Genomic DNA, 25,896 nt, shown 5'->3' with positions numbered 1-25,896 from the left:
TGTGTACCATTTTTGACGATGCAGGTCTCAAAGTCTCCACTTTTTGGTCCACATATATACCACAGATCCCTGTGCAAGGTGCATAATTTTTAGTGGTTTATCTGCCCTATACACATATTCAGTAACTGTTTTCTTATTGGTATGTTCTGTACATGAGATATCAAATGACGGTGGTAGAAGAATTATCGTACAGTCCATCTCAAATGTCTGTTCACTATTACACATTGCTTAGTATTTTCTGCTAAAAACCTAAAAAGTCACCTACTTATGAAGATATACACGTATCTTTTGGATGGTGATGTTGCAAGGTAGCCAAATGTGGATAACTGGAACATAAATTTGTATAGTGGGTTGGATATCCAAGTTCATCTCTGCAAAATATGACATCATGCTCAGAATATAAATTCTACTAAATGAGAAAGGCTATGTGATGATGACAGGAATACAAAGGGGGGGGGGCACAATTCTGTGAGATATACAAATGTTGGTATTGCTTGTTGTAATGTCTTAACTTGAGCATCATGTGCTAGAGACCTAAATGTGTTTATTCTATTGAATATTATGCATCTGTGGGTCAGCATATACATTTTAGCCAACTGCTATGTAGGGTTGGGGCACCACTTATGACCGTCTTACTGAAAATTCAAGATAGGCTAAATGTTTACTATAGGGAAAATAGTTTTCAAATTACTCTAAAAATTATATCTGTTGTTTTAAATGTAGTACATTACAACTATGTAGGAACAATTGTTCTAAGTTTTATAACAAAAGCAAAAAAAAATAAAAAAAATACCGAATATGAAATGGCATATTTTCTCAGTTTTAGTCACATTAACTCTAGCTATGGCCAGTCGCTTTCCCACTTCTGGCCATTGTAAGTCATTGTAAATCTGGGGCTTCTAATAATTATAAAATCAATTTGCTATTAAGTGATTTGTTTTTTACACAAGCATATAAGAAAACAAACCTGCATAAAGCAGATAAAAGTTACAGCAGTTGATGGAATAGAAAAACAAGTAATAAAAAGTATAGTAATGATTGGCTGAAAAGTAATCTACAATTAATTCCCCTATAGGAGCCAGAAAAAAAGATTTTCATCCATATTAAAAACTCTGTTAAGGTCATTTGACATATCCTTATCATCCATAATTTCAGATACTTCCTGGAAATAGTTTCTTGCTTTCCTTGCTTGTAATAGAACCTCTAGCCCCACATACATCTTGTTTTTGTGACAAAACTTTGTGCCACTTAAAACAGGCATGACATTACTTTTTTTACCAGGTTCATTGTTTGCAATACAGCCCTATAACTTCACAAATCTGCCTTTTCATAGACGCAGAGGGATTTTCCTTAGTAACAGGAAACCCTATGTTGGAACACTCCAGAACCAAGTATATCAATATTTTTCTCTGATAAGACTGGATGTGGACTACAGAGCTCTGTAGACTCTTATGGAGATAGGCCAGAAATTTTAGTTCTTAATATTCTTGGAACACTGAAAAACTTAACTTCCAGCAGCAACCTTCATTCCCTCAATAGTAGCCTCCAGGGCATTTTTAACTTTGCTGGGAGAATACTGAAATCTCTTCTCCTTTGGCTGACTCAGAAACCTTTTTCATAATTCATATTTCGTATTTTGCTATGTTATGAAGATGGCAAATCAATGTGAGATGCTCAGGCAAAACTATTAATTTGGTGGCTGTGTCTGTTAGAAGTTAATTGGCTGCAGGATTGGTCAGACACAGAGAGTGCAATAGTGATAGTGGCAGCAAACGTGGCCAGGTCCTCAGGTGGTGAGTAGTGGCTGTCTGGACTAGCAATAAAGAGGTTGTACACATATATTGAGTGCATCATGCAAGATAGTTTTCGCCGGTTGATAAGGTCCATATCTATACTATTCCATCCCTATTGGTGGTGGTTGTAGGAAAGGTATGATAAATTAGTGTTATTTTGTGATGCCTTGGGTGTGTGTCTGTAGAAACAACGTTGTGTGTGTGTCTGTAGAAACAACTTTACTTGGCTCTCCCTCTGCTATTACTCTCCCTTACTCTCCCACTGTGATTCAGTCACTTAGACTTTACTGCAGTGGCTCTAGCTAGCATCTCCAGAAAGGTCTCGCTGATAGCTCTGGGACTGAGGAGGAGCCTCTCTTTGACCAGTGATTAAGTGAAGAGGCTCCCCTGAGCTGGAGTGAGGAATCAGAAAAGGGCAATCAAGAAGCAACACTGCAGAGCAAGAAGATCGACAGTTGTCACTTACTTGCTGCACAGTACTGGCTGACCTCTCTCTCTCTCTCTCCCTCTGCCACTATGTACTGAGGACGATGCGCTGACGTAGGCTACGTTGGTCACTTTCAGTAAGCTCGCATGTGGGAGTGACAGATACATACTGGCTGGAGTGGCAATGGGCTGAAGAGGACATAGCTGCCAGCAAAGTCAGATTAGAACTTTCTGTGAGTATATGGTTTTGCGGACACCAAATCTCAAAAGGCCATTTAAGATGGTTTTATTTTTGCCGTTGTGAGGTACAACAGTGTGTTGAAGCAATGTTTGAATGGTGTTGTTTTGCAGGTATTTTGGTATTTGGTTACGTTGAGTTTCTTAGATGTGGTTTCAACCTGCATTCCTTGTTGATTCATATGTAGTGGGTTGTGTCCTAGAATAGGATATTGTGTTTTTACTGGTTCTTATCTTTGCATTTGTGTCTAGATTAAGTTGACTGATTCTGTGGTTGTCTGAGAGTAACAGGCTGCTCTGTTCTGGTTGTCAGCAGCACAGCATTAAGATTTTTATTTACTTGGTTATATACATTGATACTGCATATATTTTAGTGTACTTTTTAAAGTAGTGCATAGTTTTAATGAAGGTGGATAGATATAACTGCTGTGTCGAAGTATCTATAATTCAGTTGAAACTTTGTTCTTTAATTTTGTATTGAAAGAATGTTATATGTGTAATTAAAGAGTGTGTTATTGAGGCTTAACTTATGTGTATATAATCTGCCTTTATGTGTATGGTAAATGCCTCTAGTTCTTTTAAGCAAGAGTAATTGCATTTTTATTTATTGTTTAATTACTCTGGTTGGTTAACTTCTGATGTGTTGATTATTGTAGAGTACCTCTAGACTGAGTGTAAAACCTTAGATATGGTTCTTATTAATAAATTTTTTTAACTTTTACTTGTCCATGCATACTCTAACATGTTCCATGTCCCATCCCCATGCTCACTATCATTTCAGTAATGTCACGGTATTAAACTTCTCCGCGCGACTGCTACGGTCGCAGGTTCGAATCCTGCCTCGGGCATGGATGTGTGTGATGTCCTTAGGTTAGTTAGGTTTAAGTAGTTCTAAGTTCTAGGCGACTGATGACCACAGAAGTTAAGTCGCATAGTGCTCAGAGCCATTTGAACCATTTTTAAACTTCTCTTCGTGACTTGATAGTGAGATCATTGTTTTTAACCCACTAATAACGCAAGTGTGCGTTCCTTACAGACAATCGTAGACTTGTTACATATTATTTGTTTCAATAATGCTCTGTGATGATATTTCTTAAACATTTGAAGCCCTGTATTTATGTATGCTTTCTTTAAAAGTTGGTATTTGTGGAATACTGGGAGAAAATCGGGAAAATTTTAGTGGATAGGCCAAAAACTGTAAATAGCAACAGAAGGCAGTCATACGTAGCAGATAATGAAATTGGGAAGCCAGGACATCATCGAATTATAGTATTTCAGCCAGTAGGATGATGCCACATCGTTTTTCACACATCAACTGTAGTTTCAAAGTGTCTGAAGTCACATGGAGCTTATAATTTATGTTAATTCATCCCAGTGTGACATGTACAAGTATACATCACCCTACTGGTCTAGATGAGTGGGAGAGAGCAGGCGACCATTTTTTGGATCACAAAATATGGTACCTAAGATGACAGTTACAGGTAGTAGTTTAGATTATGCTAAAAGTATTTGGTAATAAATCGGACTTGCATAAACGTAACTAAGCGCACAGATGAGCTGTTTGCTTTCATTAGATTAAAAGCTCTGGTGGCCATTTTGTTCACGCACGGGCCACAGTCAAGTGGCTGGTTTCCTTACATAAGGAGAATAATGCGCCCTTCGTCCAGGAATGGCATTGCTCGACTACTAGGAAACTATCGTCATGCAAATGGATCTCACTTTGAACGTATTCTATGAACTTCATCAGCAGAAATGTGACGGCACATAACAATGTCTTCATCTTGTTTTGTTCACAATCTTTGGTATCATTTATTTCATGTGTTATTTCAATGTACGTCTTTTTACCAGCGTGAAAATTAGACAGCATACGTAGCGTGTCAGTCCAAAAAGTTTGGAGATTGGACAAATAAAAAACAATGAGGAAGATTAAGTTTTAATGCTACCCCAGGTGAATACAACGCACAGGAAGCTCATACATTCATGTAAAACTGTCAGGATGTTGTTCAACTCGTGTGTCACGTTGGCTTGACAGTCGGTTGCCCCGGAAAAGCGTTGACTCTTCATGGGAATTTGTGCGCTTTGTAGTTTTGCGATAGTTTCGTATTGGTAACACCAGGTCTCGTCGCCCTTGACGATTTTCTCCAGAAAAACTGGCTGCATTTTTCATGCCAATCAGGTTGTGGCAGGCATCCACGCGCTGTTGTTTTTTGTTTGGAGAATATCTTCTCCACACGATATAGTGATGTTACTCCATTGTAATTTGTCACACAACAATATTGAAACACTACGGCCACAACTTCACTATTTAGCATTGTCCGCTCACAACTAACAGGTCGATTGCACATGTGTTGTTTATGATCGTAAGTTCAAGCTGCCACTGGCGGACTAAAATCAGTCTCGGAACTTTTTCTGGGCCGATGTACAGTAAACAAAAGAAATAATGAGATTTTTATTTAAAATAGTAAATTTTATCCCGGAAATTATAATAATTTTTCCCTAATAAACATTCCTTTGCAAGCGCAGATATTTTAAAGGATATCTGATAATTTGTTCAAATTATTGGTGGTAAAAATGTCAGTTCCATCATCTTATTGTCGCTTGAACGCCTTGCCAACGATATAACATTTTCCTTGGTACGAAAAAAATACAAGCATGGTATTTTGTCTTAACCTGGCGACGCAAGTTTCCTTGGATGGTGGCATAAACTTCCGGGTGGTGATTCATTCACTGGCCGCAACAACAGCACAAAAATCCTTATGTTAAATGTACTTTTAGTGAGTGATGTAATGTTGGGTATCAAAAAGAGTTATATCAACGAATTTGTGTCACCGATATTTGCTATTCTGGTGCAAAAATTCCATGGTTATATTATAAAAACAAGTTAAAAATGTCTTCAACGCATCAGAAGTAATTTGTGGTAAAATAGTCAGGTGCCTCATCCTGTGTGTACACTGATGAGGCAAAGCTTTCTGACCACTGACCACACCCTAGTGAATCCCGTCTGGTGGCGGTGCAGGCAGGTGACGTTGTAAGGAAAGTATTAGGGGCAATCAAAATAAAATGAGACAGATGGAAAAAAATGTTTCAAAAGCAATCGCCACAACTGTTCATAAATCTATCCCGCTGGGAGATAAAACGGTCAGTGCCTTCACATGAAATGTTCGCGGTTGCCTACGGAACCATGATTGTACCAATTGCAGTGTAACTAAATATAAAGACAGTTACATTATGTCTGCTACCATTCAGTTTGCAGGTAATGATATAATATATGTATTATACATGTATGACGTTGAATATTCAGCAGGATTACTGCTAGTGTTATTTCCGTGGTTGATAAAATCGGAATCGTATATTTAACGCTTCCACCTCCTGAGGGACAGCTGCGTAACACGACTTCGTTAGTATCTTCGGCGCTGCCGCGAAGTATAAAGCTGACCGCTGTTGTTCACCAGCTGCAGGTCATCGCTCCGAAGAAGATTCTGTCGGCTTGTGTTATTGCCCTCCGATTTAGATAAGAAATAATGCCTTTAATTGTCTGTAACAAACTTAGAAGTCGACGATCAATTTTGTAAACGAAAAGTTCAATGATGGTTAGTTAGTTCTTGTCCAGACCTCATACGACTGACATCGAGGTTAATGTAAAGCTTAGGTCTACTTTGTAATAAAATACATCGGTGGAAGTGAGAAATTGTTTATTTATCCATCGAGATTTTTATTGTCAATACCTGTGTGGATGTAGCAAATTGAATTTAAATAGGATTTCATCATCAGAGGATTCATTTTTGTATGATCAGGTCCTGTGGAGAATTTCTTAGTTATTGAAATTTAAGTGAATCGGCGATCAATAGGTAGAAGCCCAACTGTTAATATGTGCGAAGCCCCGCAACATTTATTCAACTGCTGATATGTTAATGATTGAAATTTTTGCCTTTCTCCATTTCCGAGATTGGAGAAAGTTAATCAATTTCACTGAAGTAATTGAAATTCATTATGGCGCGTCCTCTCTAGAAAAAAGTCTAAAACGGTCCAGCTGAATTACCATACGTACCTGATTAAAAGGTATCGTTAACTGGGAGTTAGGTGCGACATTTTCTGATGTTCTGTGTTTAAATGATAACATAAAAAGGGATGTGGCGCCGTACTAGGGGTGCACCTCTTGATTCATAACAAATCGCCAGCCGCGATTGTCTTTCTCCAGAAATATGAGGAGTATCGTATGGGGACAGAACGGGACTGTCTGGAGGATGTGTAAGGGCTTCCCAGTGAATCGTCTAGAGGGTACTTGTAACAACCTTGGCCACATGTTTATATTTCCTGGTTTGTCAAGTTGATAGTTCACTAAGCAACAAATAAAACACTTTCTTTACCGAATGTTCTGCGCCCATAAATTCTATGATAATTGGTTCACAGATTCGTCTCATAAAAGGTTCCGCGACACTCATCTTTCAAAAACCAAACCTGACTACTTTGGACAGCTGTCTTTGCAACACACCACTATACACCAACTCTCCCCGAAAAGTGCGAGCGAGAAGAAGGAAGAAGTTTCTCAAGCACTCAAAGAATTTAGTGATTGTAACAGAGGCTCAATAGAAGTGTTTAAAACTGTTTTTGCATAATCTGACTTGTAAATAGCTATTATAAAAGTCTGTATAAATATTTACACAAATAAATTTACAAAATTTGTATATTTATGTCTTTCAAGGAAACTACTCCTACTCTTCGTCAACGATTTCATTCGAATCTATGGTGTACGCCACGTTTGGCCAGAAATGAAAGCCACAGAAGTGGGAGCTGCAACCGGTCATTTGTTTAGAAAAAATAGCATTTTTGGCGCTAGTCGCGTTAGGTACTAGCCGTTTACGTTAACATAGCAGATGGCACAGCGGAAAGAGTACCTAATCTGAGTTGGTGCCGCGGAAAGAGTACGTAATCTGAAGGTCGTGAATTTGATTCCCTAAGCGAAGAGTTCTTTTTTTTCATTTTCCCTTACTTACACTGCAAATAAACTTAATTAAAGTTCAGTATGTTATATTTATTAATATTTTGGTCAAGGGAATAGCAAAGGAAGATATGAGAGTGGAAATAAATTTCGAGGAAGGAACTTTGAGAAGAATACGATAACTTTGTACAAAAGTTAGATACTTTTGTTATTGTATAATTCATAATTTCCACATGCTTTGGTAATATTCATAGGAAAAACAGGAAAGCATCAATTTTCCTGTCATCTTGCACACGTTATAAACATTGCGCTTTTGCACTCACACGATTGTTTTTAAGTTTCTATACAAATATCGTATTGGCTTATATTCATAAAAGATTCTCCCCTCACCGCACAGTCTAGCAGTGAACCACGCGTAACGCATCATTTCCCCAAATATTGTCGAAGATAGCTTGTGATGTACAGTGGAAACTGTTTTGATGCAGTTTTCTCGGGAAGATTTCTTTTTCTCTCTCGAAGAGAGAACAGCAGTTTCGAAGCTTTTTAACCACATTCTGTAGCTGACGATAAAAATAGACATCGCAGTGTTACACTGGCGGTGTCCATTTGAGTTGGAGTCAATTAAATACTGCGCCAAGGCAGTCCTCCTTCATCTTGAGAAAACTCGTCATGTAATTGTGACTTTTGTTGGTCCTCCCACTGAGTCAATTAACAGAAGAAATTTCTTCTTCTACACAGTTAGTTAGTTGGCTAGGTAGTTTCATGTTCATACACCATTTGAACGATTCTTTTATAGAAATGATGTTGAGTGAGTCAGTTTACAGAATATACATACATGATTAGTGCTCACATTAATGAACACGTTATCATTTTATTCTTTTTTTCTTTCTACTGTCTTCCAGACTTTCTTCGCTGCCTGTCAGGCATTTTATGTTATTGGGAAAATGAAAATTTTTTATTGCTGTATATTGAAATCCTCTCCGAGTCACTGACAGCTTTAACAATGGATAATAACAGTCATTTTTCCCTCTAGTCTCATTGCTATGTACATCATTGTTATTCTCAAATTGTGATGGATTATTTACGACGAATTTCACTAGCGAAAATATGTATTGTGACGGCGCAGTTAAAATGCTAAGCTCCTTGAAGAGGTATCTACATGACGTCCGTGGGTGAATACCACACATTATTCTGACTACTCGCCTTTGTGAGTTTCTTTGTAAGGGATGATTTACCCCAGAAAATAATTCAGCACGACGTTGTTGACTGAAAATATGCAAAATATGTCAGGAGGTTAAAACGTTACCAGATTAACAGTTAAACGAAGAGTAAAAGTAGGTGAAGTTAATTGTTTGAGAAGTTCAGTCATACGCTTCTTCCAGTTCAAGTTTTCATCAATATGTACGACCAAACATTTTGAGCATTCTGCACTACTTATTGACTCCTGCACATGTACTACATCAGTTGTTGGTATGACCATATGTTGTACTGAACTGGATGTAGTTTTTTCTTCGAAATTTAGGGAGAGTCCATTTTCAGATAACCACTCACTAATTCTTTGGAAAATATCTTACATTATCTCTTCTGTTGATTTCTCTCTAACGAGATTTATTATAACACTCGTATCGTCTACAAAAGTATCAATTTTTCTTGTTGAATGTTTTTTGGAAGGTCATTCAGATATGTAAGAAAAATGAGTGGACGCAAAATTGAATCCTATGGGACTCCCTTTGCGGTTTTATCCCAGTTACTAAAATTTTCTGCTGAATTTTTCATCACAAACTTTTGCATTCTCTTTGTCAAGTATGATTAAGACCAGTCGTGTGTAGAGCCACCATTTTCATAAAAGGTGGGTTGTTCTAAGATAGAATCATGATATACACAATCTAAGGTCTCTGACAGATCAGAAAAATACCAACTGGCGGTATAGTATTATCTAATTCTTGTACTATTTGACGAGTGAATGTATAAATCGCATTCTCAGCCGAGCAACTTTCCTGGAATCCGAACTTTAAAGTGCTAAGTAAATTGTTTCCACTTGAGAGTGCGACTGCTCGTAAGTGCATCCTTTTTTTTAATATTTTGGAAAAAGATGTCTGTAAGGAAACTGGACGTTAATTGTTTGCGTCTGTCTGGTCACCTTTCTTGTGAAGTGGTTTAATAATTGCATATTTTAATCTGCCTAGAAACATTCCCTGTGCCAGTGACGCATTGCACGTAAAACTAAATACATTACTTATCGAGTTGGAACAACTTTTCAGAATTCTGCTTGAAATTCTATCAACGCCACAAGAGTTTTTAATTTTTAGAATTTTCATAATTTTTTTAATTTCAGTGAAGGATGTTGGTACTGCTTCTAGTTGCTTAAGGTTTTGTAGAATGACTTTTTAATATAGTCTCTTGTTTCTTAAACTCAACCATTTAATCCTATATTTGCTAGTACTTTAGAAAGTGATTGTAAAAATATCTGCAGCTTGTAAATTATCACTCACAAACACTGTCATTTAGTTTAATTGTTATGGAATCTTGCACATCTGGAACTGCCACACAGGGTTTCATCGCATCTGATGCAATATATTGAGCGTTTCTGACCAAGCCCTGCATATACCATGAATTTTGTGTAGGTTCTTTAAATGGCATACACATATAAATAAATATTTGTAATGATCCTTATGCGCACCGTCTCCTTGCAGCAAAAATATCGTAGGGAGGTATGATTATGTCTGAGTAAGCTGATAGAAAACTAAAAGCTATTCTATCAATTTTTTATGTACCTCAATTGTCTTTTGCACCAATCTCGGTGCCTGTCGATCTTTTGAGCTGGTACGACAAAGATGTATGTACTTTCACTCTGCCAATATTGTGTTCATTAAAAATTATAATATGCGGAAGTCGAAAGTTTTCGTGATCCTACCGGGCTACTTCCTATCTCCACATCCCAATCCGACGAGGAGTTCCATTTTTAAATTGACCTTTTCGGAAAAGAAGTCAGAGTACAGCCGATGCAGCCGCACCAGCGTTGTTGTACGTAGCTGGGGAGACGAGGTAAATATCAAGCCGTACACCAAAACTCAAAGGAATTAATCTTCAGTGTAACAGAAACTGCCGCAACGTTTCTTAACTCGCAAGCATCCATCCCTGCGTGCGTTTCTGGACGTACAGTTTCTGGTGTGGCTAAACGTGCATTGGCGTAACTATATCAACTCTGAACAATTCACATTATCTCTCTCCCTAACCACTGAAATTTGGAGGAAATGGGCGATGACGAATAGGCGCGGTCCCGCAGTTAGTTAATTTTAATCAGACAAATGTTGAATATGTACTGGTATTCAGTGAAATGGTAATTCACAAGCTATATAAAGACATATTTGTATAGAAATTAGATATGTGGATTTATGTGGAGAGGTCGATACCCTGTGGTATCATAGATTTAGTTATATGTATTAGGCTTAAGTACGTCACAGTATATGTGGGAAACTTACGAGGGTGAGTCAAATGAGCCGCGCGGGATTAGCCGAGCGGTCTGGGGCGCTACAGTCATGGACTGTGCGCCTGGTCCCGGGGAAGGTTCGAGTCCTCCCTCGGGCATGGGTGCGTGTGTTTGTCCTTAGGATAGTTTAGGATAAGTAGTGTGTAAGCTTATGGACTGATGACCTTAGCAGTTAAGTCCCATAAGATTTCACACACATTTGTATTTGTATTTTGAGTCAAATGAAAACCTTAAATATGTAAAAACAAATCGAAATTTCGCGCCGTTATCCTGTAAGATGGTAAGCGTGCTACAAACAGCGTGCAGAATGGCCTGTAGGTGGCAGCATAGTGCAGATGCACACATACCGTCGCAGTATCAGTATAAAGATGGCCGCCCCACTTGCACTTGGACCAGGGAAGAACAGCGTTCTGTTATTCGGTTTTTGCGTAGTGAAGGTGTGAAACCTATTGAAATTCATCTACGAATGAAGGTTCAGTACGGTGATGCGTGTTTGTCACAGCAGCAAGTCTATGAATGGAGTAGGACGTTCGCAAATGGTGTGACTTCAGTGGAAGATGCTCTTCATCCAGGTCAGCCACAATGAGTTGTGACTCCACAGAACATTGCAGCAGTTGAAGCCATAGCGAAGGAAAACCGCCGAGTGACACTGAATGACATTACAGCATGTTTACAGATTAGTCATGGGTCACCACAGAACAGCACATTGTGCATGGTGTGCTCCAGTTTCACAAAGAGTCTGCAAGATGGGTGCCACGGCAGCTGACTCCTGAAATGAGAGAACGACGTGTTGATGCTTGTGAAGAACTTCTTCTGCGCTTTGAACGAGAAGGTGATGGCTTCCTTGCAAGAATCGTTACTGGGGATGAAACTTGGGTTCACTTCCACCAACCGGAAACGAAGAGAGCGAGCAAGGAATGGCGCGCCATTCCTCATCACCAAATCCAAAGAAGTTTCGAACAGAACAATCAGCAGGGCAGGTTATGCTGACTTTCTTTTGGGACGAAAAAGGCGTCATTTTGGAGCATTACATGCCTAGAGGGTCCACTGTCACCAGTTGAAACGTCCCCTTAGAAAAATTATACATGACTGTGTTTAAACTGACACGCAATATTTTTAGCGCAACGCAATCTGACTTTCAAAAATCCCTACAAAAGAATGGCCCTGACTAACATTAACCTATACCTTTCACAAATCACTTACCTCACAAAAATCTTCGTTACTTGAATTACTGCAATACAGCGAGCGCTACTACTGCCAGCTAAATAAAAGATTCAAACTACGGAAGGCACTAACTACTGATAGGCATAGTTAGCAAATGAAAGATTTTAATAGAGAACAAACAATGTATTTGCCTTAATAGTCATAATATATATAGCAGTTCATGACATCCAGTCTTACAAATTTCAAAACTCCGCCATCTCTCTCCCCACATCCACCACTGCTGGCGGCTCACCTCCAACTGCGCAACGCTACGCGCTGTTCACATCCAGCTGCCCAACACTACAATGGCGAATATTACAACAATGCTAACCAGCCACAGACTGCACACAGCACAGCCAGTGATTTTCATACAGAGCGCTACGTAACGTTGCCAATAAGAAAACGGAAACAGCCTACTTACACAGTGCATCATACACAGATCTCCTAAAAATCATCTGTGGCCTGCAATCAAATCAAAGCGACGTGGATTGCTGTCAGCAAGTGTCCTTTTGCAATATGACAATGCAAGTCCCCACACGGCCCGTACAACACAATCAAATGCCCAGTCATGTCACCAGTGCATTATACACAGATCTCCTAAAAAATTATCTGCGGCCTGCAGTCACATCAAAGCGACGTGGACTGCTGTCAGCAGGTGTCCTTTTCCAACATGACAATGCAAGGCCCCACACTGCCTGTACAACAGTTGCAACAATCACAGACCTGCATTTTGAGTGTCTTCCTCATCCACCATACTCACCAGACCTTGCCCCAAGCGATTTCCGTATGCTTGGACCACTCAAAGACGCAATGGGAGGAAAGAAGTTCTATTCTGATGAAGAGGTACGCCACGCGGTGCATGAGTGGTTGCGCGGACTACCAAAAGAATTTTTTTCTAATGGAATTTATGCACTTTGTAAGCGCTGGAGGACTTACATTGAGCGTGGGGGAGATTATGTTGAAAAGTGATACAGCTTTGTACCACTTCTGCACAATAAATAATATTTAAAAAGATATTTGAAGTTTTCATTTGACTCACCCTCGTAATATGTGAGCTGTGAATGCAGCTTTTTCGTCTACGTAAAGATTAATAGCGGAAGGGTAATAGTACGGGAAGAGCAGTACAGCTATAAGCTCAGAATGAAAACACGCATTCGCGTCAGCCCGGCGCCGTCTCCGCGGCGTCCACAGCACACGGAGGGTGTGACGGAGGCCCCAGGGACGCGGCGCGGATCCAAGCGTCGGAAAGCGCGGCCCGGCGGGGCGGCCAACCAGCCCAATTTTCTGCCGGCCAATCACAGCCTCTCTCTGCGCGGCGCGACGCGCCACATTTCCGTCGCCTCTGGACCGGCAAATCGAAAATGCTGTTGAGAATTTTAAAGCAGAGTCGGAAACAAAGAGGCGAAGATGCGGTGAGATTCCCCCCGGGAGCACGAGGACTTTCGCACCGGCCACGGTGGAGCCGAAACAAGCAATACGTAGCCGGCGGCCGAATTGACAAGGTTTCTGCAGCCCCTTTCTCTCCGCTGCCTCCGCCCGTCCGTCCACAGTCCCACACAGAGGTGTGTCTCTCTGCGGCCTCCCGCTCTTAGGAGGTGTCAGAACGGAAAGGCAGGGGGAAAAAAACAGTGAAAGAGGGGCGAGAGAAAGGGGAGGCAAAAATGGAGAGCAGAGGAGCGGGCAGCATTGTGGCGGCAGACAGTGGCGAGGCGCGAGAGGACAAAGTGTGGCGGATTGAGACGCGCAGCCAATACGCGGCCGCCCATTCACTCATCGCGGCGCCACCTTATTAGCCGGCTCCCGTCTGCAGGGAGAGCACGCCCGACAAACGCGGCGCAGCTCGGTCTAACAATACTCGGCCGAGGTGCGAAGTGCAGACTGCCGCGCGCGTCTCCATTCACGGGGAAATGCGGAGTCTTCCGCGGCCTAGCTCCAGGGAACAACCGCGAGTCTCAACAACGGCCCAAGATGGGGAGCTTTCCTGAGAAGCTAAATCTGGCGCGAAATGAGAAGTGACCGAAAACGAGGAGCGGTGGCTCGCTGATTAAAACACTATGCTCGTAGCAGCGAGTAGCGAGCTACTAATTCTCGACCACGCCGTGCCGAATTAGGCACCTTGTGATCTGCCTGATTCACCTCACACATGATCATTGATTTCTAGATAGTAACTCAAGAGAATGGCAAATTTTCGAATGGAGATTAATAGACGAGCATAATTACTTTACACATATTTATTGATTTCAGTGTATAGTGCAGAGTATGCCACTCTTGAATGTCACAAGCATTTTTATTTCTCGAATATAAGATCCGATAGATGACCTCCCCCTCGGCGCAAACATTCATGCAGGCTTGGCTTGGCTTGTTTTGGGGGAGGAGACCAGACAGCAAGGTCATCGGTCTCATCAGATTAGGGAAGGATGGGGAAGGATGTCGGTCGTGCCCTTTCAAAGGGACCATCCCGGCGTTTGCCTGGAGCGATTTAGGGAAATCACGGAAAACCTAAATCAGGATGGCCGAACGCGGGATTGAACCGTCGTCCTCTCGAATACGAGTCCAGTGTGCTAACCACTGCGCCACCTCGCTCGATGCCATGCAGGCTGATAGGAAGGTTATGCACGGCTACACCTAACATTTCTATAGGAATTCTGGAGATTTCCTTTCGTATTCTTCCTTTAAGTTTTTCAGTGGTAGCAGGTCGAATACGGTAAGCCGCGCTCTTAAGATGGCCCCACAAGAAAAAAATCAAATGCTGTCAGGTGAGGCGATCTTGTAGGCCGTGCAACGTCACAATTCCATGAAATGATACGGTTACCAAACAATCCTCGCACGCCTCCAACCGATATCTGTGCCGTATGTGCCGTTGCCCCGTCGTGTTGGCAGAAAAATAGGGCAGTTCATATGTAAAAAACTTTACATCATGGAAACACATCGAACAGACGTTACAGTGCGCACGCATCATCATCTTCAAAAAAGGAGAGGCCATAACCCCACTCGATGACATGGCGCACCATTCACTAACCTTGCTGCTGTACGATGGATGCCCGTGTAGTTGTGGATTTTGCTGGAACCAATAGCGAAAATTCTATTGACAAAGCCCCAGAGATGGAAGTGAGCTTCGCCCGACAAACTCATCAAGGCACTGTTGATACAGATTATCCCTCTCCTCAACGGTGATTCGGCGTAGATCCCTGAGAGTGGTTGGTGGGTCACGTCGTCCACAAACAGCCCTTTTCAATCTATTCCAGGCATGTTCGATAGGGTTCATGTCTGGAGAACATGCTGGCCACTCTAGTCGAGCAATGTCGTTATCATGAAGGAAGTCATTCACGAGATGTGCACGATGGGGACGCGAATTGTCGTCCATGGAGACGAATGCGTCGCCAATATGCGGCTAACATGGTTGAACTATCGGTCGGAGGATGGCATTCACTTATCGTACAGCCGTTACGGCGCCTTCCATGACCACCAGCGGCGTACGTCGGCCCGACAAATGCCACCGCAAAACAGCAGGGAACCTTCACCTTGCTGCACTCGCTGGACAGTGTGTGTAAGGCGTTCAGCCCGACCGGGTTGCCTCCAAACACGTCTTAGACAATTGTCTGGTGTCTGGTTGAAGGCATATGCGACACTCATCGGCGAAGAGAACGTGATGCCAAGCCTGAGCGGTCCATTCAGCATGTTGTTGGGCCCGTCTGTACTGCACTGCATGGTGTCGTGCTTGGAAAGATGGACCTCGCCATGGACGTCCAGAGTGAAGTTGCGCATCATGCAGTCTATTGCGCACACTTTGAGTCGTAGCATGACGTCCTGTGGCTACACGAAAAGCATTATGCGACATGATGGCGTTGCTGTGAAGGTTCCTCCGAGCCATAATCCGTAGGTAGCGGTCATCCACTGCAGTTGTAGCCCTTGGGCGGCCTGAGCGAGGCATGTCATCGACAGTTCCTGTCTCTCTGTATCTCCTCCATGTCCGATCAACATCGATTAAGTGCGCTCAGAGACGCGTGAATTCCTTTGTTGAGAATCCTTCCTGGCACAAAGTAACAATGCGGACGCGATCGAACTGCAGTATTGACTGTCTAGGCATGGTTGAACTACAGACAACACGAGCCGTGTACCTCCTTCCTGGTGGAATGACTGGAACTGATTGGCTGTGGGACCCCCTCCGTCGAACAAGCGCTGCTCATGCGTGGTTGTCTACACCTTTGGGCGGGTTTAGTGACATCTCTGAACAGTCACGGAGACTGTGTCTGTGATACAACATGATATTGACATTGTCGTGCACTTTTGCTAACATGCGTTCAGCATATCGTCTGAGCATTAGCAGGTCGTTAGGTTGAAGTTGCTGAACGATCTGCAGCTTCTACGGATTGAACTTTAAATCCACTTTCAGAATTCGTTGAACATTCGGGCGATGCAACTGTAGAGACTCCGCGTGCCATCGAGAAGAGCGCTGTGGGCTTCTTACGAAAGCAGGTCGCACAGCCTTCATATTGTCTCCCCTACAAGCGGTTCGGGATCTCCCTGCAGATTGCTTCTTCAACACAAAACCCGATGCATCAAAATTTCTGTCCCAGGTAATATTTGCATGCGCTGAGGGAACACGACAATGCCGTCCCATGTTGAAATGACGCCGAAATTCTCGACGCGCAACCTCCACACTTCCAGTCTTGTAAAAAATGGAAACACTCCTGACGCTCAATTTACCCTCTGTGACAATGGCTACTGCCGTATGTCGCCGGTCTTGAACAATGAAACCATCCACCTATTGCGCTATGATCATGATGCCGTGTGGCTAGGGCCTCCCGTCGGGTAGACCGTTCGCCTGGTGCAGGTCTTTCGATTTGACGCCGCTTCGGCTACCTGCGCGTCGATGGGGATGAAATGATGATGATTAGGACAACACAACACCCAGTCCCTGAGCGGAGAAAATCTCCGACCCAGCCGGGAATCGAACCCGGGCCCTTAGGATTAACAGTCTGTCACGCTGACCACTCAGCTACCGGGGCGGACCTTCCAGTCTTGTAATAGGCTTTTACCGCAAAGGCACGCTACACTCCGTTCCATTGCTCCATGTTTACTGTTGGCTAAATGGCAAGATAGTGCGAGCAGCATTTTATATGTCATTCGGCGCCACCTACCTCGCAGTGTTGCCACAACGCTTTCCAAAATTTCCCATTCTCTTCTAGTCACCATGTATAGCTCGTCTAGTGATATCGCGCCCATAAGGGTTTGCGATGAAAGTTTAGAATTAATTACAGTAAAGAAAATGCACCACTTAACGCTAAAACGTACACATATGATGAAAAGCATCCAGACACCTAGTAGTGGACATTAACATGACGTTTGTCCACCCTTAACCTTTATCAAGGCTTGAGCTTTGCTGCTGGCACTTACAGTCAAGTGTCTTTATGTCTGTGGAGGAATGTCAGCCCATTCGTCCTCGAGAGCAGGAATCGTAGAAGCCAGTGATGTTGGACGATGGGATTTGGAGCGAATCGGCGTACTACCTCGTCCCAAAGGTGGTCCATTGCGTTCAGGTTGGGACTATGGGCATACCTGTCCAATTTTGGAATGTTATTGTCGACGGACCATTGCCTCAAATATGCTGCTTTCTGACAGGGTACATGGTCATGCTGATACAGTCATTGTGTCCAGACTATTCCTCTACTTTACACAGTACACAATACTGTAAAATGTGTTCCACCACTAGCGTTTTCTTAAGCTCAATAAGAGGACAAAAATATAGCCACGAGAAACAGCCCCGTACCGAAGCACCATCTGTACATCACTGTTGGCACTACACATGACAGCACGTAGTATTCTCCAGGTATTCACCAAACCCAAGAACCTCTATCGGATTGCGACAGAGTATGACGTGATTCATCACTCCAAATCACTGTTTTTCCACTCATCCAATGTCCAGTGGCGTAGCTCCTTACACCGTGTCAAGTGTTGCTTAGCACTGGCGAAGAAACGTGTGGCTTATGAGTAGCTGCTCAGCCACTGCACCCCCTTCTTTGTAACTTCTTACGCTCAGTCATTGTGCAGGCAGATCTGGTGGTAGAGCTTTGGAATTCACGAGTGACTACTCCACTGATTTCATGAGATTTTCAACAGCCCGCCGCAGTGCTCGACCCTCTCTGTCCATCAGTACTTCATGTCTTTCTGGTCTTCATTCAGCTCTGGTTGTTCCTTCGCGTTTTCACTTCACGTTCACATCTACATCTACGTACATACTCCGCAAGCCACTGTATAATACGTCGTGCGGTTTATCCTGAGCCACTGCAAGTCATTTCCTTTGCTGTATCACTCGCAAACAGAGGGAGTTAAAAACGACTGTTTCTACCTCTCAGCACGAGAATTTCTCTTACCTTCATCGTCCTGACGCGTAATGTACGTTGGCGGCAGAAGAACCGTTCTGCAGTCAGCTTCAAACACCGTTCTCTAAGTTTTCACGATAGTGTTTATCGAAAAGAACGTCACCTTCTCTCCAGGCATTCTTACTTGAATTCTCGAAGCATCTCCATAATACTTACGTGTTCTTCGAACCTACGAGTAATAAGTCTAGCAGCCCGCCTCCGAATTTCTTCGATGTCTTCCTCCAATTCGACCTGGTGCGGATCTCAAGCACTCAAGCAGTATCAAGAATGAGTCGCTCTAGTGCCCAATACGCGGTCTCCTTAACAGATGAACCACATTTCTCTAGAATTCTCCCCCTATAAACCAAAGTCGACCATTCGGCTTCCCTACTGCAATCCTTATATACTCGTTCCGTTTCATATCGCTTCACAACGTTACGTCTATAATTTGATCGACGTGACCGTGTCAAGTAGCATACGACTAATGCTGTATTCGGATATTTCGGTTTCCTTTTTCCTACTCATATGCTTTGACTTATTTTGTATGAGTCATCTTTTATGCTCCTACATTCACTCAGCGATGACACCTTCCCGAACTCCACAACATCATCAGCAAACAGCCGCAGATTGCCGCTCACCTTGTCCGCCTGATCATTTATGTCTACGTCAGAAAAAAACAACCGTCCTATCACACTTGCCTGGAGCACTGCTGATGATACCCTTGTCTCTGAGGAACACTCGCCGTCGAGGACAACGTAATGGGCTCTATTACTTAAGAAGTCCTCGAGCCACTCACATATCTAGGAACCTATTCGGTATGCCCGTACATTAGTTAACAGTCTGCAGTGCTACACTGTGTCAAATGCTTTTCGGAAATCTAGGAATATGGACTCTTGCCTATTGCCCATCATCAGTGGTTCGCAGGATGCGAGGAAAGGGCAAGCACAAGCGACACTTTCTTAAGCCTTGCTTTTCCGCCTCAACAGTCGACTAGTGCAGCTTCAGAAAGGATGAAATATCCCTAACGGATTTGTTACTCAGGTGACATCTAATGACCAGTTCACGTTGGAAGTCACTCAGCTCTCCTGACCCACTATTTCTGCTGACAACACAACACTCGGCGCCTCCTCTTATACTGGCGCGTCCGTCTCTGATGACGTCTAATGGTCACTTCCGCATCAGGTAGAGGTATCCGGATACGTTTGACCAGAGAGTGTAACTGAGAAACGTAGTAACTATCGAGTGGGCAATTTTTCTCATCCATGTAAACTGTGAAGCGAGAACGATCAAGAGCTAATAAATAGATTAAAATGATACCCAATCATTTGTAGAAGTATTTTTCCTCGATAATACTAGCGTAGATAGTAGCATTAAAATGTTACTCATTACACCAGTTGGCACAACAGAGGAATCCATGCATCAAACCAGTCAGAAGACTGACGACAAAAAAAAAAAATATATATATATATATATATATATATATATATATATATATATATATATATATACCAGTAAACATTTTCGTTGAAAAAAAAAGTAAATGACTTCTCATTATTAAGCAGTGGGTGCTGCATTCGAAGATGAAATCAGTATCCTGCTATCGGACTCAGACTTTTTGTCATACCAAGCTACCCATCTATCGAAATTGTTGGAAGGCCTGCATATTTGTTATAACTTAAATATTCTGCTGATTTAGCTGCTGAAAAATGATGGAAATGTATACAAGGAACAACCATATATCGCTCTTAGTCTGCCTCCAGGGGATGAAGTTGGTTTGGCAGCACTGCCGACGAGTCATATTAGAGCATGTAGAATCACGTTGTGTTTGTTGCCTCTTGCATTTCAACATTGAGACCGACGTTATTCAAAATCACTGGTAGTTGTTCCAAGTTCGTGAACGTTTCTGGTTTGTGTTTTATGCTAATTCAGAAGAAGGAATGCCTCGTACCTGAGAAAAGAGCTCAAATTCTTTTTGTTTTACTCATGAAGAGCTAATTTTGAAATCGCAAAAACTGAAATTCAATATTACTGTAAGGAAGTGCTCTGTACTTGCTTTTTTTTTTTGTCACGCTGTCGATGAGACCAAGATTTGGGTCAAACAAGACATACATAACACTGATGACTGTAAAATTTACGTAAAGAAAACAAAGTAGGACAGTTAGTTCTATTATTGGATTACCAGAATATTTTTGTTTTGTATTGATGTCTGTTATTTACTTCCACTGTAATAAATTGAAAATGTGCCAACGATATTTTGAGTGAGGATTCACAGATAGTCCCTGCAAGTAAAAATTTTAATGGCATATGTTGTTGAATATATGCCATCTCGTTTATGAACTGACTGTCAGGTACTGAAAACTAATCGTTAACTGACGGCCAACTACGAAATACAGCTATTTTCGTAGATTTCCGGTTTTTACTCTTTTGGCGTGTGCAACCCTCTCGGTCCGAACGGGCCTCGTGGAAGGCCCACCGCACCGACCGGCCGCCGTGTCATCCTGTCAGCGCAGGGGTGTCACTGGATGCGGATACGGAGGGTCATGTGGTCAGTACACCGCTCTCCCGGCCGTTGTCAGTTTTCGTGACCGGAGCCGCTACTTCTCAGTCAAGTAGCTCCTCAGTTTGCCTCACAAGGGTTGAGTGTACCCCGCTTGCCAACAGCGCTCGGCAGACCGGACGGTCACCCGTCCAAGTGGTAGCCAGCGCGACAGCGCTTAACTTCCGTGATCTGACGGCAACCGGTGTTACCATTGCGGCAAGGCCGTTGGCTTTAACGCTCCATTTATATTATTTTTTACTTTCCATTCTCGAGGTGGAGTGGGCTACTTGAATAATGACCCATTGTAGAGCCTTGGACTTTTCAGTCAGACACCAGGCAATGTGGTTGTGATAGAGAAGGAGTCTTAATTGGTAATATTTTAGGAGATGAATTCCATTTCCGACGCTCTGTGACAGCCGGTGAGGTACAGGAGCGTTTCTTTGATCTCCCAGGACGGCGTAGATTCTGTTCCACCAGTGCGTTGTGAGTTCTATGGGCTAGAGAGGGAAACAGGAGTCCGTCGGAGGTGTGGACGGCAGCAGCAAGGTTGTCACAACTCCCTCTGTTATTCATTATGCTAGAACAGATACTGGCGCACATCCTCACTCGGTGGCCACAGCCTGGTGTCGGTCAACGGCGTTTTCGTACCGATGCAGTAGAGGTGGTCGCCCCGGCAGGTCACACGCGATACTGGGAGGCAGTGCGCTGGTAAGGCGCTGAGTAGCAGCCAGCTGAAGCTTGTGCAGCATTCTTGCCGGCCGGAGAGACTGTTCTTAGCACAGTCGGTGACGGATGGACGAAGGCTTCACTGGATTCCACAGGTCGGCTCACCGAGCGAGGTGGCGCAGTGGCTAGCACACTGGACTCGCATTCGGGAGGACGACGGTTCAATCCCGCGTCCGGCCATCCTGATTTAGGTTTTCCGTGATTTCCCTAAATTTCTCCAGGCAAATGTCGGGATGGTTCCTTTGAAAGGGCACGGCCGGCTTCCTTCCCCGTCCTTCCCTAATCCGATGAGACCGATGACCTCGCTGTCTGGTCTCCTCCCCCAAAAAAACAACACACAGGTCGGCTCAACGGCGTCGAACTTCGGGCCCTGAGAAATGTGGCCAGCGGCTGGCTGGAGAAGGCTGCCAGACCCGACACACAGACTCGCTGAACTCTTCACTGACTCCTTCACTCAGGTCGCTGAGTAGCCATCAGTGTAGCTTTGGGATGGTAGTAGACCACTGCGTGCCGGAATTCCTTGGTGTAATGGTATTCCGCCTGCACCGTTACTCTTATAAGACGCATTCAAGAAGAAATGAAAACGGCTAAATTACCGTAATTTCGTTGCCCTACCATAGTGCTGAGATCGCTAGATGGACACGCGCGCACACTCACGTGACGACAGGGCGGCCACGCGCACAGGTGGACCTCCACAGCTCTCAGTCGTGCAGAAAATAATGAAATGGAGACTTCAAAATAAGTGCGTTTTGGGTGTCGGTAATCATGTATGCTTCTGCTGGAGACCGTCGTTTTGACGTGGGTTCGAAGTGATGGCACAATGTCTCACCTCCAGCGAACGCTAGTGACAAGAACTGATTCCCTTCCTTGAAATAGTGCTGCAGATGTTCGGTAGAGAGTCCCGTTTGACAAGCTTCCTATGCCGATTGGATACTGGGAGGCACACATGGAGCGCACACTGTGTGAAATTTCACTCCGTTAATGATGACTTGAACACTCCTGACGCTCAATTTACCCTCTGTGATAACGGCTACTGCCGTATGTCGCCGGTCTTGAACAATGAAACCATCCACCTATTGGGCAATGATCATGATGCCGTGTGACGAGGGCCTCCCGTCGGGTAGACCGCTCGCCTGGTGCAAGTCTTTCGATTTGACGCCACGTCGGCGACTTGCGCGTCGATGGGGATGAAATGGTGATGATTAGGACAACACAACACCCAGTCCCTGAGCGGAGAAAATTTCCGACCCAGCCGGGAATCGAACCCGGGCCCTTAGGATTGCTAGTCTGTCGCGCTGACCACTCAGCTACCGCGGGCGGACAATTGGCCAGTGACACTGGTAATGCGGCGTAACATCCTTTGTTCCCTAAACCACTTGCGCCACGCTTTGACCCTTGCAATAAACATGCAGTGCTCTCCATCGACTAGTGCCATTCTTTGATGAATTTCCGTTCCCCGCACTCCTGCCACTGTCAGCAAAAACACTACACCCATTTGCTCTTCCTTTCAAGCTCATATTTCAATGTTTTCACCACCAGCGAGTCCGAGCCCGATAGCTGAGTGGTCAGCGCGACTGAATGTCAATCTTGAGTGCCTGGGTTCGATTCCCGGCTGGGTCGGAGATTTTCACTGCTCCGGGATTGGGTGTTGTGTTGTCATAATCATCATCATTTCATCCCCATCGACGCGAAAGTCACCAAAGTGGCGTCAAAAGGAAAGACTTGCACCCGGCGAACGGTCTACCCGACGAGAGGCCATAGTCACACGACCACGAGCGAGAGCAGTAGAGGTCAACGCGTGCGCGTGTTCGCTCTGTCATCACGTGTTTTTGCGCCCGTGCCCCTCTGCCAGAGAGTCTGGGACCTTGGCGCTTTTCTGTGGACCGCACCTTCTTCCAGAGGCAACGACAATACAATTCTTTCAGTGGTTTTCTTTTTACAGTCTCTGATTCGTTTCTTTTTTGTTGTTGTGTTGGCAGAAGAGCCAACACCGTGTTACTAGTGGAGGCCGAAATGCACGCGTTTTAGCTCACGCAGGCTGGCGTGAGGAGGGAGGGACTATACCGACGTGAGGTCTGGAACATGACAAGGAATTAGAATTCAGAAAGCGGACGTAATTAGTTTGATACTTAACTTTAATCCATTAACGATGATCGTCGCTCTTGACGGTACATCATTCACAATATTATCTGTTCAGAATACATTCTTGAAGAATATGGCGCCTTACTAGGTCGTAGCAAATGACTTAGCTGAAGGCTATGCTAAACTGTCGTCTCTGCAAATGAGAGCGTATGTAGACAGTGAACCACCGCTAGCAAAGTCGGCTGTACATCTGGAGCGAGTGCTAGGGAGTCTCTCTAGACCTGTCGTGTGGCGACGCTCAGTCTGCAATCACTGATAGGGGCGACACGCGGGTCTGACGTATACTAACGGACCGCGGCCGATTGAAGGGCTACCACCTAGTAAGTGTGGTGTCTGGCGGTGACACCACATTTTTAATGCATCTTATACAATCAATATAGATCTCTCTAAAAACTTTATATGAAGTGGAGATGGGAACAATTTTTAAGTTAAATTTGGAGCAATATGTCCCAAACAAATATAAGAAAGCTAATGTAGGTGAAAGTATACAGAGCGTTCGGGAATTCCCGTTACAGACTTTTAGGACTTGTAGACGGGAGTGAGTACATAATATTTTGAGTGGGAACCCAAGTCCGGAAACGATCCGTTTCCGTGCTACAGCCGTTTGAAAGAAAGATGTTTGCTAGGTAGGTTTGCAACAGGGTAGTTATGGTGGGGAGTGCTTACGTCGGATTGGCTAGTGTCGTTTGACGTCCATTCTACCTCTCTCACCTGGTTCGAGTCTCAATTACGTGTCTGAGTATTACAGTTGGTATGGAGTATTGCAGGTCGTATGGATGTAGTTGTTGATCATCCACAACATATCAGACGGTGCTGGGAGTAACATCCATTGCATGTGCAATGTACCGTTGATGGATTCTCTTCAATACGATGCAGTATGGTTGTGAGGCGTGTCCTTGGAGCACCATCGTCACGTCTGCTGACAGTGAAAATATCCCTTTCTCGAAGTCGTTGCGTAATTGTGGCGAAAAAGGTATACTGTGCATAACGATCTTGATACAGGCAATGAGCAGCTCTTTGATTACAGTGAGTTTCGCCGTAAAGAAGGATCAGGTCGGTTTATTCCGCAAACTATTAGTCAACTATGTTGCTCTACCACTCACTCATCCTTGAATGAGGCTCGAACCACGTCAGAGAGGTAGCACAGAGGTCAAATGACATCAGCCAATCCGAACTAAGCACCACCCACCCTGACTACCCTGTTGCAAACCTACCTGGAAACATGTTTTCAAACGGCTGCAGCACGGAAACGGTACGCTTCCGTACACAGGTCCGTACTCAAAATATTGTGTACTCACTCCCCTGTACAAGTCATAAAAGTTTATTACGGGAATTTGTATTTGGAGAGTGTAAATGGAAGCGAAATTCCACATTCGTCAGGAGAATCAATGTATCTTTGTTTTGTACGTAACTGATATGCGTCTCCGATTTTCCACCCCATGCAGAAGATGTGCATCGTTTTGCTCCACATTTTAGGCCGTTTTTGTGAGATATTCATTACTGATGTGTATAAGACACTTCCAGTATTCACTTTTGACTCCGAGTAAAATCACGTTGTTAAATATATTTTCGAAAACATTGGTCCAAAATCTTGAAGTAAAATTTAAAAGTGTTCTTCCTGTTGTTTTTATCAAAACTCGTTTGGTTTTGCGATATATTGTGCAATACTATATCGCCAATTCTAGTCATAACCTGTGCTTTTCAGGAACATAATATATTTAGTAGTATTACACTACTGGCCATTAAAATTGCTACACCAAGAAGAAATGCAGATGATAAACGGTACTCATTGGACAAATATATTTTATACTAGAACTGACATGTGATTACATTTTCAGGCAATTTGGGTGCATAGATTCCGAGAAATCAGTACCCAGAACAACCACCTCTGGCCGTAACAACGGCCTTGATACGCCTGGGCATTGAGTCAAACAGAGATTTGATGGCGTGTACAGGTACAGCTAGCTGCCCATGCAGCTTCAACATGATACCACAGTTTATCAAGAGTAGTGACTGGAGTATTGTGACGAGCCAGTTGC

The sequence above is a fragment of the Schistocerca americana genome, chromosome 3 (assembly GCF_021461395.2).
Source record: "Schistocerca americana isolate TAMUIC-IGC-003095 chromosome 3, iqSchAmer2.1, whole genome shotgun sequence".
NCBI lineage: Eukaryota > Metazoa > Arthropoda > Insecta > Orthoptera > Acrididae > Schistocerca > Schistocerca americana.
The sequence above is the reverse complement of the archived record's forward strand: the minus strand, read 5'-3'. Positions refer to the sequence as shown.